Source organism: Equus asinus, chromosome 7 (assembly GCF_041296235.1).
Source record: "Equus asinus isolate D_3611 breed Donkey chromosome 7, EquAss-T2T_v2, whole genome shotgun sequence".
Taxonomy (NCBI): domain Eukaryota; kingdom Metazoa; phylum Chordata; class Mammalia; order Perissodactyla; family Equidae; genus Equus; species Equus asinus.
In genome coordinates this window covers 50,764,065-50,778,004 of record NC_091796.1, presented here as the reverse complement: position 1 = coordinate 50,778,004, position 13,940 = coordinate 50,764,065, and the positions used below count along the sequence as shown (strand labels likewise).

General features: G+C 44.4%; 1 protein-coding gene across 4 annotated transcripts in view; it reads right to left on the bottom strand.

Moving 5' to 3' along the window:
• LPIN2 (lipin 2) overlaps nt 1-13,460 on the bottom strand; it is a 92,850-nt gene extending 79,390 nt beyond the window's left edge. Inside the window, exons 1-2 of one of the 4 annotated variants that reach the window (XM_070513344.1) lie at nt 11,302-11,383; nt 10,522-10,809 (exon numbers count right to left, since the gene is read on the bottom strand). The gene's annotated coding sequence lies outside the window, so the exon portion shown is untranslated. Of the gene's footprint in view, nt 1-10,521; nt 10,810-10,829; nt 11,097-11,301; nt 11,433-13,242 lie in introns of those variants that run through there. The other 3 variants (XM_070513345.1, XM_044774470.2, XM_044774469.2) reach the window with 3 other exon arrangements.
• Between the last annotated feature and the right edge of the window lie 480 nt (nt 13,461-13,940).

Below are 13,940 nucleotides of genomic sequence, written 5' to 3'. Positions count from 1 at the left end.
CCTGAATCTCAGACTTTAATCTCCAGAACTGTGAGACAATACATTCCCATTGCTTAAGCCACCAAGTTTGTGGTACTTTGTTACAGCAGCCTGAGCAAACTAATATACTCACTAACATTAACAGTAGAGAAATGTAAAAGGGGTAACTCACAAAGAGAACAGTTAAAGGAAATGAAAGAGATCAAGTTTTTGAAAGACGAAAAATGGATGGAGAAAAAAAAGAGGACCAGAAAATAAGGAAGTGCTCAAAACAGAAGCCCACATTGGTGGAGGTATGTCAAAGAAACATGACAACTACAAGAAAATTTTCCTAAGTCAAACACACGATTTTCCAAATTGAAAGTTTCCACCAAGCGCCCAGCACAAAAATGGAGCGATACCTGCATGGTTGTGGACTCCACCAAAGGCAGGAGCAACAGAAAGATGCCAACAATGTTAAAGGCTCTGCGGTTGAAGGGCAAAGATTTTAGAAATCGCCATGCGGGCATGGCTACACAGGCAGGACACACAGCACACTCTCAATCAGAGGTACAGCACCCCAGAGCTGGCCACCGCCTGAACTGGTCAGAAGGACACACAGCTGCAAGCGATTCTGCTTGTGGGGTAAAGCCTCACCAGGCCTGAGAAGCACCCCCTACAGTCTGTGGGAGTTTTTAATGCCCTTCTGATGTGCAGAGACTGGTGACATACCTGCCTGCTAGCCAGGTGTGAGCATACAAAACAAGACCAGTGAACCAAGGTGAGGAGGGCATTTCCCAGGTGCTCCAGTCACTCCCTGACCCTGAATGGTCCAGGACTGAAACTGCAAATCACAAATGAAAGCACTTCACCAAGAGATGGGAAAGGAAGAGGTGAGACTTTAAAGAGATAAAGCAAAGGTGCTATAAAAAAAAATTGGGAAAAGGGGAAAGTATAGAAAGAGGGGGAAGGAGAGGGACAGAGAAACGCAGAAATTACAAAGCTTGGAACTTCTCAAAAAAACCAATTTCTTGTGGCCGGCCCCATGGCCGAGTGGTTAAGTTTGCCTGCTCTGCTTTGGCAGCCCAGGGTTTCGCTGGTTCGGATCCTGGGTGCAGACATGGCACTGCTCATCAGGCCATGCCGAGGGGGTGTCCCACATAGCAGAGCCAGAAGGACCGGCAACTAGAATACACAACTATGTACCGGGGGGCTTTCGGGAGAAGAAGAAGAAAAAAAAAAAGAACATTGGCAACAGATGTTAGCCCAGGTGCCAATCTTTGGGGAAAAAAAATTTCTCAAAAGTAACAATTCAAAATTCTAAAGGAATTTTAGCATTTTATAGCCAGTCTATCATTTAGTATGAGGCTAGAATAAAGAAATTTCCAGATATGTAGTCTCACAGAATTGACCTCCTGTGAACCCTTTCTCAAGAAGCGACAGAAGGATGTACCCACCAAAATGAGGAAGGATACAGAGACAGAAAGGTCTAGGAAACGGGAGCTGACACAGGTGAGGAATTAACGGGATTCAGGTGAGGTGCTGACTGCACTGAGTTTTGTAGATCTGTCAGAAATTGGGGGCCTACATTTGTGATCGACACTGAGAAACGTAAGCCAACAAAACAACTCTGGAGAAAACAAAAATTTGAATTGGTGAAGAAATAAAATCAATGCACACGCTTGGTTTTGAATAATATTTACTCATGAAAATATAAACACTGAACATTGAGAAAATAAAAAATGATACAATTATATTGGGAGGATAGAAGGAAAACGTACATGAGGATTATATAAGAATCCTCATCTTGCACAGTAGGAAATCCACAGAGAATTTTTAAAATTGAAAACCAAGCTATAGAAGAAAAAGCACGCAAACGTGGAGTCAAATTCCACAAGAAACAAGTAGAAGAGTTCAAAAAAGTTGCTTCTGGAAGCAGCAGGCAGCAGTGAGGGAGTCACTGGTGTTTTTCATTATATACCTCAGAGTACTATCTGTATTTTTAGACTATATATAAGAAGTAATATACTTTAGTTTTTTAAAGATGAATAGAACTATTATGTGATACTACCTTTTGAAAAAGAATCATATTTAAGGAACGAAAACTACTAGGGAAAAGAAAAAATAAACACCAAGCAAATATAAGCATTGTGGGGTTTTTGTTTTGTTTTGCTTTTAATTAGGAAAAGCTCTTTTCCAACTCTCAGCATCAGCATCTGTGGTCCATCTGAGCTTTAGGTATGTCTCATTAACAAGACAACACAAACAAACCAGGAAATTTAAATATAGCAAAGTTCCTATTAAGTTTTCTAGTTCCTTCATTTGGGGCAGGGAAATGTCCTAACACAAAAGGCCTCTTCCACACTAGGGCAAAGACATTTGTAAAAGATTTAGCCAGCATTTACAAGGATGACGTTCAGAAGATAAAAAAAAAAAAAAAAAAACAGCCACCATAACAATACAGGTATATTACTATTTTTCAACTAGTAGAAAGTAAAATTGCATGCAGTTTTCTAGTCTAAGGAAATTTTCATGTAAATCAATTAGAGTTTATAGAAAAATGTTAATTACTTAGAGACTTTATGAACTAGTTGGCAAAAGAATTTTTTTCTTTTAGTTAAGCATTCACCTGCTCTCTCTATATAATAGGTATAGAGAACAGCTCTGCTTTCCAGATACTAAGACCAGGTTCTCCCGTAGGCCTGGACAAACAAAATTCATACAGCCAGAGATGAGATGATGGCAAAAATCACAAGGCTTAAATTTATAAACATATGCAGTGCATGAGAGTTATATAAAAAATTGCTAACTTATAAAAGTATATTTTCTATTTTGATACTATAAAAAGTTCTAGGTCAAGGAAGAAATTTTAAGCAAGTACATGAAGCAACCCGTTTTTTTTTTTTGAGGCAGATTAGCCCTGAGCTAACATCTGCCACCAATCCTCCTTTTTGCTGAGGAAGACTGGCCCTGAGCTAACATCCGTGCCCATCTTCCTCTGCTTTATATGTGGGATGCCAACCACAGCCTGGCTTGCTAAGCGGTGCACAGGTCCATGCCTGGGATCTGAACCCACAAACCCTGGGCTGCTGAAGTTGAACGTGCGAACTTAACCACTGCACCACTGGGCCAGCCCCAAGCAACCTTTTTTTAAAATTTGAGACATAAACATCTTTCAGCTAAACATCGTATTCTCATGCTAAAAATATAAGCACGGAAGCTCTAAGTTTGATTCACTTTCAACCACTCACGCAGGGCTCCCTTCTCAATCCTTCCTACCCCAGTTTCATAAAATTCTGCTTTATATAGAAGTAGACTTACTTAATTCCCCTACAAGACTACAAGCTCCTTCAGGGCAAGAGGGATGTTCTATTCGCCTGCTTGCCCTTCGCCCATGTGACTCTTGACACTGGCGTCTCTTGTCTGTCAGAGCTCCTGAGCTGCTGCCTGCCCCTGGATCTCTAGGCGGCTGGTGGCTCTGGTCTAACACACAACCTCATCTAATCCTCAGAACCAGCCCATTGGCAGGTACTTTATCTCCAGGTTACAGGAGAGACAACTGTGTAAACTATATACCAAAAGTGTACCTATGAATTTGGGAGTTCCTAAGGTCTATGAATGTATTTCTGTTTAATGAAAGGTTCTTCTGTATTGAAGAGTTGATAAATACCAAGTCGTTCATTTATTCAACTATAGTAAGTAAAATACACCATTAAAACTTCATTAGAGAGGATCTTGTCCACAGATGTAGTAATCAAGTGAGTCAAACGATATAGTGAAGCACCAGTTCAAAAAAACAAATCTGTTCAGAAACTGAAACTCATGTACTCAGCCACATTAGGGGTTTCAGTCGGCTCCTCACAATGTAATAGATAAGGGTTCCTGCACGGCGAAGAGATCAGAAGCGCCATCCAACTCTGAAATGGTTAACTCAATGCTCCTACACACAGTCCAGTCCCATGTAACCCAGGGGTTACAGAGCACACTTCTCCAATCAGGAAAGTCAAAATTACCAGCGAAGATCCTTGAAGAAGGTATGGTGTTAGTTACTGACATACCATGTCTCAAACAGTCTGAGTCCATTTCTCCTTCCCAACAACAAACACAATCACCTTCTTCTCAGGCTGACACTGACAGCAACACTTAGCTCGGAGTTTAGTGGCCCTGTTTTAAACACGTATCCCGACTCAGCCCAGTGACCTGCTGGTACTGTGGAAGGCAGGTGAGGAACATCAGCTTCACTCACTCCAGAGAGGGCACCAAGCAGGCGTGCTGGGGCCAAATCACCTCCACCACCTTCTTGGCTGGTATTTCTCTCCCCGGCACAGTTGGTTTTGCATATATAAGTTACTCAGAGAAACTCAAGGCTCCCATATAGCAGGTGCTATCCTTCTATCGGCAGTTTACAGATGCTGATATTAAGAATAAGTTCTCCAGTTCTACCCAGTAAAATCAAAACAAAACCCTAAAACTGATTTAGAAACGTGAAACAGATGCACAAGAATTCTTACAGTCCTTGGGCAGTGTGGTGGCACAGGAGTGGCAGCAATGGAGCGAGGTCAATGCCACCACACAGTTGCATGCCTTTGGCAAATCTCTTTCAGCCTCAGTGTCTTCCCCTAGAAAATAGGGCTTTTCTCTCTACCTTGCAGGGTTGTTGTGACTCTTGAGAGAATTTATATAAAGCACAATACCTAGCCCAAAGAAGGTGTTCAATTATGTAACTATAATAATAATGACGACCTTTTACAAACATTAAACACCTCCGGAAACAACTCAGGGTTCCTCAAAAGTAGGCAACAGCAATATTTTATAGATTAAGAGTCTGAGTGGGTAGAGTAGATATTAAGGACCCCAAAATTCCAAAGTTTTACTTCTCAAATAATGTTACTTGGACAAGTTATTTTGAACTGGTTGAGCCAGTTAGAAATCCTAGAACAACCGATTAGTCCTTTCTTATACAGCATTTGTTTAATACACATTTTAAGTTATAAAACAGAGAGCTCTTTCTCTTAAGTGATAGTTCCCTAAATAAGTTCTGTTTCTGTATAGTTCACATGTAAGTAGATTATGGCTATAATGTCAAACAGGTACCTATTATTCATCCAAAAATGTTAAGAGATTTCAAAGAAACATAATAAGTTGGCAGAAGCTTTCGAATGTTTTACAAAGAAAAAAATAACTCCGCTTAGCACCCCAAAGCAAACAAAAAGTATATTCCCGATGGTTCTTCCATAAGCCCAAACATTCCTTGACTTACGTTGGTTCAGAAGAAAGGGACATCACTTTACAAGGATCACAAATTTACAGACTCAACTATTGCGGAAAAACACCACACCACAAGTCAAGGAGTGCCAATTCAGAGTTCTTAAGTCACATGAACTATCTGGTGGTTTTGCTGGCTCATAATTGATAACAATACAAAACCATATACAGTCATAGGCAGCATAACAACGTTTTGGTCAACAACGGACCACATATATGATGGTCCCATAAGATTATAATGGTGTGCAGTAGGCTATACTATTCCAGGTTTGTGTTAGTACACTCTATTGATGTTTGCACAAGGATGAAACTGAGGAACAACACATTTCTCAGAGCATATCCCGACTGTGAGTGACGCATGACTGTAATCAAATTATCAGATGACTACATATTGAAGAGATTATGTCAAACATCTTTTTTTTTTTTTAAGATTTTTATTTTTCTTTTTTCTCCCCAAAGTCCCCCAGTACGCAGTTGTATATTTTTAGTTGTGGGTCCTTCTAGTTGTGCTATGTGGGACGCCACCTCAGCATGGCTTGATGAGCAGTGCCATGTCCGTGCCCAGGATCCGAACCTGCGAAACCCTGGGCCATCGAAGCAGAGGGCACGAACTTAACCACTCGGCCATGGGGCTGGCCCCCCCAAAACCTTTTAAGGGCTCTTCACACTCTGAACACCTCTATTTTAGAATGAGTTAAAGACCACCTCTCTCATTTGGCTGGAGACATCTATCTTGCCAGGAGCAATAAATGTCATATCGAAATGACTGAACAGATTAGAACCATCCTGGTACAATCATTGTACAATCACAATAGAAATACAAAAACAGTAGAACCATTGTACAATCCCACTGTCTATTCAGAGGCATAAAAAAGTCTTTCAGGTAGGTTTCAATTCCAGATTAACCAATAAACTTTTAGTTTATAATTATGATACTTCTTTGTATAAAAGACATCTCACTAAAGATTTAAAAACAGATATTTACATCAGTTATCCCTTCCATTATATTTCAGAAACAGGCCAATGCAGAAAGTCAGTCACTAAAGAAGTTACTTGGTACCATATGCCTATCTTTTTTCTTGCAGTAAAATCACTAGTTCCAACCTGAGAGTTTCTGAAGGATGCTTTCCCCATCCTTAGCTTCTCCTGTTTGTCTACTTACATAGTTATAACCACCAAAACTAAATAATTTTTAAACCTTGATACTGGTACACCGTCTCTGTGAAATATTAGTGTCTTTAATCACGTTCCTTAAGCTTTTCAAATCTGTGTCCCTTTGCACCCCCATAACGTTACTTAAAATTTCAACTAAATTAATGAGTGATCCAAAAAGTTAAAAATTAAAACAAAGGGAGAGCATATCAGACCTTCAAAAAATTTCCAGTGCACTGCAAATGTCAGGTCTCCACACTCCACTGGAGCTCTTCTGGACATCACCCTAGGAAGGTCCCTTCCTCGCTTTCCCCTTGAGAGCTACTTTAACATCAACAGATCCTCTCTCCTCATTACCATACTCCAAAGGCGCCCAGGTTTAAACGTTCATTCTTCCACTCCTCAAATCCTACTTCCTCTACTAGAATCTGACAAACATTTAGGGCTAGCTTCTTATTACTTCCACTCAGCACTCTCCATCTCTCCCCTACTCCTCCTCTTCGTTCAACATTTACAGAAAGCAAAGGAGGCACACTGCCATTGCCCACAGGCCGCAGGGAATGTCTGAAACCTGAGGAGACAAGAATTATTTACTCTAATACTGATTAACAGCTAGAGGACAGCCACTGGACAGCAAACACAAAATAACACAGAGAACACAAAATAACACAATATCAATAGATGTAAAGGGGCGTGCTTTCTACAGCTGAAGCTAATCAAGAGAAGTGAGTACTAAAGAAAAGGATTAAATCTGTGGAGCAGGTGGAGACAGTAGGGAGAAAACGGAATTGAGGAAACTGAGATGGGAAATTTAGATTTGCTAAAACAGGTGAGAATGGATCGTTGTAGATTCGTGAACAGGAAAGATACAAAAGATGCTAGGAGTTGAAACCAACTTAGAATTCATAAATCACTTTAAATTTTATTTATACTCTGCCTCGTTGAAAAAAGAATTTGAATTTTTATGTTCAAATATACATATTACTAAACATTGCAATTAAGATAGGGGAATTGGTACAAAAAGTAAATAAGGCTATGAAATGAAATGAAGGCAATAACCTCAGTTACTGTTCATAAAATTAACTCCAGAAGTAAACACTTTCTAAACTGTTCAAATACACCAAAAAGTCAGATAAAAGCAATCTACCAGCTACCCGAACATCACAAGGTGTTTTTTCCTGTGAGCCAATGTTTCTCCTCCAAAAAAAGTAGAAAAACCTAATTTGCATAGTTCATGCTGAAAATATACGGCACTACAGATAGATATAAACACCACATAATAAAGTTCTAAATTCAAAGATTACAAAAATAGGTACCACATTCCAAATGGATTTTTAAAAGATCACTTTCTAGGAGCCACTCCCTCTTTTCTAATACAGTTATGTAGTCTCTCAAATGATATATTTGACCTAAATAATCTAAAAATAACTTTAAAAGATCCCATTCCTAACAATCATATAAACCACCTTGCCTTTCAGCCATATCCTCTTTGCGCCGAGATGAAACCAAGGTAGGAAAAGGAGCTGATACTGTAACCATATTGTTACCCTTTACAAGTTAAATGAATTCTGGCTCCTTTCTTCACTGCTTAGTAACAATTTTAACACCAATCTAAATTAACAAATAGGATCACTGAAATTTAGCATTCAAAGTCTTCAGAGGAAAAAGAACCTAAATTGCAGTCAGTGCATCAAATAAGAAAAAAATGTATACTTTATCATCATTCTAATTCCAAAAGTCACATTAAGGGCTTTATCTTGCATTGCAGCACGGTTTATCTCTAACGGATTCTTTTTTTTCTTCTCCTTCCCTCTTGATAGAATGAAAATTTAGAGCAGAATCATCCAGTCACAGGATTTCAGAGCAGGGGCAGACCATCTAGGCCGAGCTTTCTGCTGTCAATCAGGAGCAAAATGGCCCAAGGTGAGGACAGCAGAGGCTGGAGTGGTCCCACCACACACAGGTTGCCACTCACTCTCAGAGATTCACAGCTGCTTCACCCGGATCCGGGGGGTGAGCAACTTTCCCTGCACATTTGCCTTGAAGAGTAGAGGACCATACACATGTAAAGTGTTTAGTGTTAGTAATAGTGTGTTTTATAAAATAAAGACTCAAGTTGACAGCAGGGGAGGTGGATTCCAAAAATAAAGCTAATTGCTAGCAAAGTCACCAAGCCAACTTCTTATTCAAATGCCTTATTACTAAGATAAACCCATAAAGCTTACTGTTCCAGCCTGTAATAAATATCTTCAAAGTTTTAATAAGACATAATTTATATAGGATTTTCACAACTGGAGGTTCTGCTTATCAACTTTTGAGTTGTTTCATCATGAAGACGACAAATAGATAGAAGACTCTGGAGCTCAGCCAGAGGTATAACTACCTACCTATAAATGAAGGAAATAAAACAGATAAAAACACGCTTTCAAAATCAAGGTCGTGAACCACTGCCCAGAGATTGATGGGCAAGTCAATATGCACACACACATGCAGAGTGACAGCCACTGGGGTCAGAGCAAAAAGGAAAGGATTTAAATTAAAGGTGGGCAAACTTAAGTCAGACTTAAAGAAAAACTTCCTGACTTAGGTTGCTAAGCACCTAAGGGAGGTAGCCGAACCTACCTAATCTAACAAACAAAGCCTCCAGCTAAGCGTTACTGTGATGCCAGATATGAGGATACATGTATACCACGAAGCCCACTCAGAGCAAATAGCTATTGACACAGAGAACCAAGCTATACTTTAAATACTAATATTTAAACTAAACATTGCAAAACGTTCACTGCAATGCTCATCAGCTTAATTTAACCTTTTACCACCTCTAACACGTGGCACTGCCAGGATTATCCATCCAAACCTCACAATTCGGGAAAGCTGAGTGAACTCATTCAGGAAGTGCCAGGGACTCTCAGGTTACAGGTAAGGACACACTGCTTGCTGCTTCCCACCATTATTCAACAGACCTCTGGGAAGGCTCTTCGCAAAACCAGCTCTGTGTTTGATACCAAGCAGCTCCCAGAGTCTGGCTTTCAAGGACTCTGAGTCTAGTATAGGAGACAGTCCAGTCAGTAAACCAAAAATTACAATACAGGGCCCATGAGTACCTTTGCTACAAGAACGTACAATAAAGGACACAAAGCCGCAGCTGACCCTATTATTTGCTTCTCAACAGTGGCTTTACTATAGTGTTCAAGGGTTTTCAAATGCTCCCATTTCCAGTTCCTCTTAAACATAAAGCCTCTCTGTTGGTTCTCAACTATGCCATCAAATATTAAAACAGAACCTATCGTTTCATTTCTGGCATTCTGTGGCCATCTCTAGCAACATTTGGGCATGGAGATACTTCAGTCTGACATACCACAATCAACTGCACATTTAATTGGAGAGACGAAGCCACCGATAGTGTCCAATGTTCTTTCACGCTGGCCTTAGGCTGTGCTTTTTTATACTCTGAGTATGGCCTGAGGTTGACAGTAAGGATGCAGCACTAGCAGACCAGGCAAAGCGAGGATGCTGCACTAGGGGATCAAGCAAAATGAGGATGCTGCACTAGGGGACCAGGCAAAGCGAGGATGCTGTACTAGGGGACGAAGCAAAGTGAGGATGCTGCACTAGGGGACCAGGCAAAGCGAGGATGCTGTACTAGGGGACGAAGCAAAGTGAGGATGCTGCACTAGGGGACCAGGCAAAGCAAGGATGCTGTACTAGGGGACGAAGCAAAGTGAGGATGCTGCACTACAGGACCAGGCAAAGCGAGGATGCTGTACTAGGGGACGAAGCAAAGTGAGGATGCTGCACCAGGGGACCAGCCCACGAAAGGCTAAGTCACCAAAATCCTTCCCCTGCACCTTGTTGTGGGCTCTGCCACTCCCATCTCAGCATCACTTGCCACACTTCATTCTTAAGCCACTGAGAACAATCAATATCAAACCATCAACATATAAACCATTATAGGCCACTAAATAATTTCTAAATATTTCAAAATATATTTCAAAACTGACTTTGTATCGTCAAAATACTATGAACTAGCTAGGCCAAGTTTTACTAAGCATCGCTACTGGGCGACAGCTTCAACGGAGCCTGACTTGACAGCAAGACAAGACTCTTTTTCAATTAAAAAAAGGGGGGGGGGCTTGGAAAACTAACCCCCAAATGTGCATTTAAAATTAGTCCAGCGGCTTAAATAATCTTTCGGAGTATTTCCAAATATCCAGAGATCCGGCACTTTCTGAAAGGAAGGGTGATCTTTCTGCTCCTGTTTTTCATAAGTATGCCTCCAAAACGTCATCCCACATTTTCAACGAGAAGAGTCTTAATTTGCTCAGGCGCGTGGAGAACATGGTGACCCGCCGAGGCTCAGAGTTGAGAGAGAAGCCCTCGGTGTAGACGGCATCTCCACACGCTCCACACCAACCAGGCTCTGCCAGGGGGAAACTGAGAAGAGAACTACTCACGCTCAGGACCAGGTCTACACTGGGAAGCGGAGACGACGGACAACCGACCGCCGGGGGCAGAGCGGCGACCCCGCAGCGCTCGCGGCGACGCGCTCACCGCCGGGCGCCCCTCCCCCGGCCGCCGGGCGCGCTGGGGACGCGGCCTCGGGCGGCGCTCTCCTCGCGGGGACCGGCCGCAGCTCCACCTCCACGCCAGAAACCCGGGGAGGAGGGGGACGGGGAGGGACCTCGGCGCGGGCGCGGCGGGCGCGCCGAATTTGTCCCTCTGCACGTCTTCCCCATGTACCCCCGCCCGAGCCCGCCCGCCGCGGCGCTGGCCGGGGCCGCGTCGACGTGACGGCGGCGGCTGGGGGCACGGGCAGGGGGCGCCTCGGCCCCCCCAGGGCAGCACCGCGACCCCCAAGCTGGAGACCCCCGCCCCCCGTGAGCGCAGAGACACGCCGCCGCCGACACCGGCGCGGCGCCCGCTTACCTGCGGCGGCTCGGCTCCCGGCCCGCGCCGGCGCCCGCGGGCGGCCGAGGGGAGGCGGCGGCCGGACGGCGGTGGCCGGGGCCGGCCGGGGAGGGCGAGTGCGCGCGGGCGGCCGGCCGGGGGCGGGGCCGGCCGGGGGCGCGCGCGGGGCCCGGGCGCCCGCCGCCGCCGCTGCCTCGGGAGCCGCCTGGGCCGCAGCCGAGCCGGGCGGCCCTCATGAATGGGACGCGGCGGCGGCGGCGGCGGCTGCGGCGGCGGCAGCAGCGGGCGGGCGGAGGCCCCGCCCCGGCCACGTGACGCCGCGCGCCGCCGCCCCCTTTCGGCCGCGCGCCGCCCTCACCGCCTCTCTCCCGGGCCTACGACCGCCGCCGCCGGGTTTCTGCGCTGCCGCCGGCTGTGGCCTCTCTCGAGCTTGCGGCAACCCGAGCTTTGCTTTCCTGAAAAAAGTTCCTCCTGGGCCCGGTGGCCATCGTGCGGCCCGTCACGTGCAACGTAGGGCCCAAGTGCCAAAAACGAATAAATATTAACGTGCAAAAAGGTATACAGCACGGATGTTTTGTAGCGCGTCTGCCTGTTTGGCTACTTTCTCCCTCCCTCCCCCATCCTATTACACATCCCTTCTTAAAAACGTACTAGGTAAAGGAACGGATTCCCGGTGCTGTATATTATTGTCGCACACTGGTTTTTATTTCTCTGCAACCTATTCGATTATTGAAAGTTAGGAATGGAAGTGCATGAGTTACTTCCAAGTGTCACTTAATTTCTCCGTATGCATCCTGTGAATGATAATTTATAAAGCTTTGAGGATATTGAAAAATAGGTATTTATATGAAGTCCTGCAGGAGGAGCCCAGCCACAGCACAGTTTCTTTCCACAGATGGAGTGTGGTGTGACTGGGCTCCCCTCGGCTGGTTCTACAGAAGGAACACGGACAACCACTTCCCCATCCAGGTTACTTCGACCTCTCCAGCGTTCAGCCGAACTTTGCCCTAGCCTTAACCAAAGCCCGATAGAGGGAATCACTGAGATGATTTTACTGGCCCAGGCACACTGGGAATAGTCCGCTTCTGTGCCTTTCACCTGGCTTCACGAGCAAAATAGAAATTTAAAAAGACAAGGACTGGAATTTTCCCTCTTTGGAATTTCAAAGCATTTTACTCCGCTTTAAAGAAGTGGAATTAAAGCCAGAAAAAGTACTGACCCTTCATTTCTACGTCAATAACCTGGAAACAGTAACGCCTTTCTCACAGGATTCTTTTGAGGATTGCGCATGACCACGTATATACTGCCCAATTTAGCTTAGTGCCTGGAACCTGGAACGTGCTGTCACTGTTTGTTTTCTTTCCTTTTTTCTATTTTTCCTCCTGAGACTTTTCCTGTTTCTCTCAGGCTATTTTCGCTACCTCCTGCCTCGAGAGGGAAATAATTCTGCTAAGCTTCCTTCCTTCCTTCATCACTCAGGAGCCCTTGACATCCCTCCCTCCCTCCAAACAGCCTTAGATTTGATACTTCACTCTGAATGATTGGGTCACGCTTCTGAGATTTCCTCATTCTCTGGTGTCTACCTAATTTACACCACCGCTTAAGCAAAGTAGACACTCATTGAATGTTTGTTGCATAATATCCCTTCTCTTCCAGCCCCTGACGCCTAAGAAGCGTGTGGGGAGCCACCGAGTGCCTACCTGCTCCGCTGGAATGTCAGAGGAAGGAGGCTCTTCAAATGTCCTCTGACCCCACCACCCTCCAGCTCACTCTGCTAATTGTCCTCTTCCTCACCATCCCTTAGCTTTAGGAGGCGCAGGCTTCTCCCACCACTTAAGAAGTAGGGCAGAGAGGAGAGGAGAGGAAGCAAGAGAAGGAGTAGCAGACTCTCTTGCCCCTTTGTTCCTTCCCCCTGAGGCTATCAACTTATCCCACAGCTTGGCCCCCCAGCCAAGCTACCTGGAAAGAGGAGTCTCTTCTTTTTCACTTCTTCACAGTCTTGCTTCTGCTCCTCCTCTACCTCTGAAACTACTCAGGCTAAAGTCACCTTTATTTGTAGCCAAATACGGTGGATCCACTTCAGGTCCTGTTTCTCATGATCTCTGTAGGGTAAGATGCTACTGACCACGATTTCCTTCTTGAAACTCCCTCCTCCTCTCCTCAGCCAGAACTCCTCTGAGAGCCCCATGCCTGTGCCCAGTGGCTTTAGACATCTCCACCAGCACATCACAGTGATGTCAAATGCAGGCCCACTGTGTTTGCTTCTTCAAACCTGCCCCTCCTGAATCTCCTATCTTGGCTAATTGTAGTACCATCTGAAACCAGCAAACAGCCATTAATGATTAATTATCTAGGTACTAAAGTTTTTTTTCCTTTTTGCAATTACTGATTGTGGCTTTTAGCTATTTAACCCAGCCGTTGTTAACTGTGCTGTTTAGGCAATATGCTATCTGACTCCCACTAGGTTCCTATAGATAACATCTCCCTGGAGCCTGGGTCACCATGGTAATGGGTGTGTGAGCTATTTTGCAGGAATTAGAACCCCTTGTCCACTTCAGGCTGGTTGAGACCACCAACTCATCAACTGGGCCCCTGCAGATGTCCGATAGGTAACCTTCTGACATCAAGAGCCTAAAAACTCCACCCTCAGATCATGC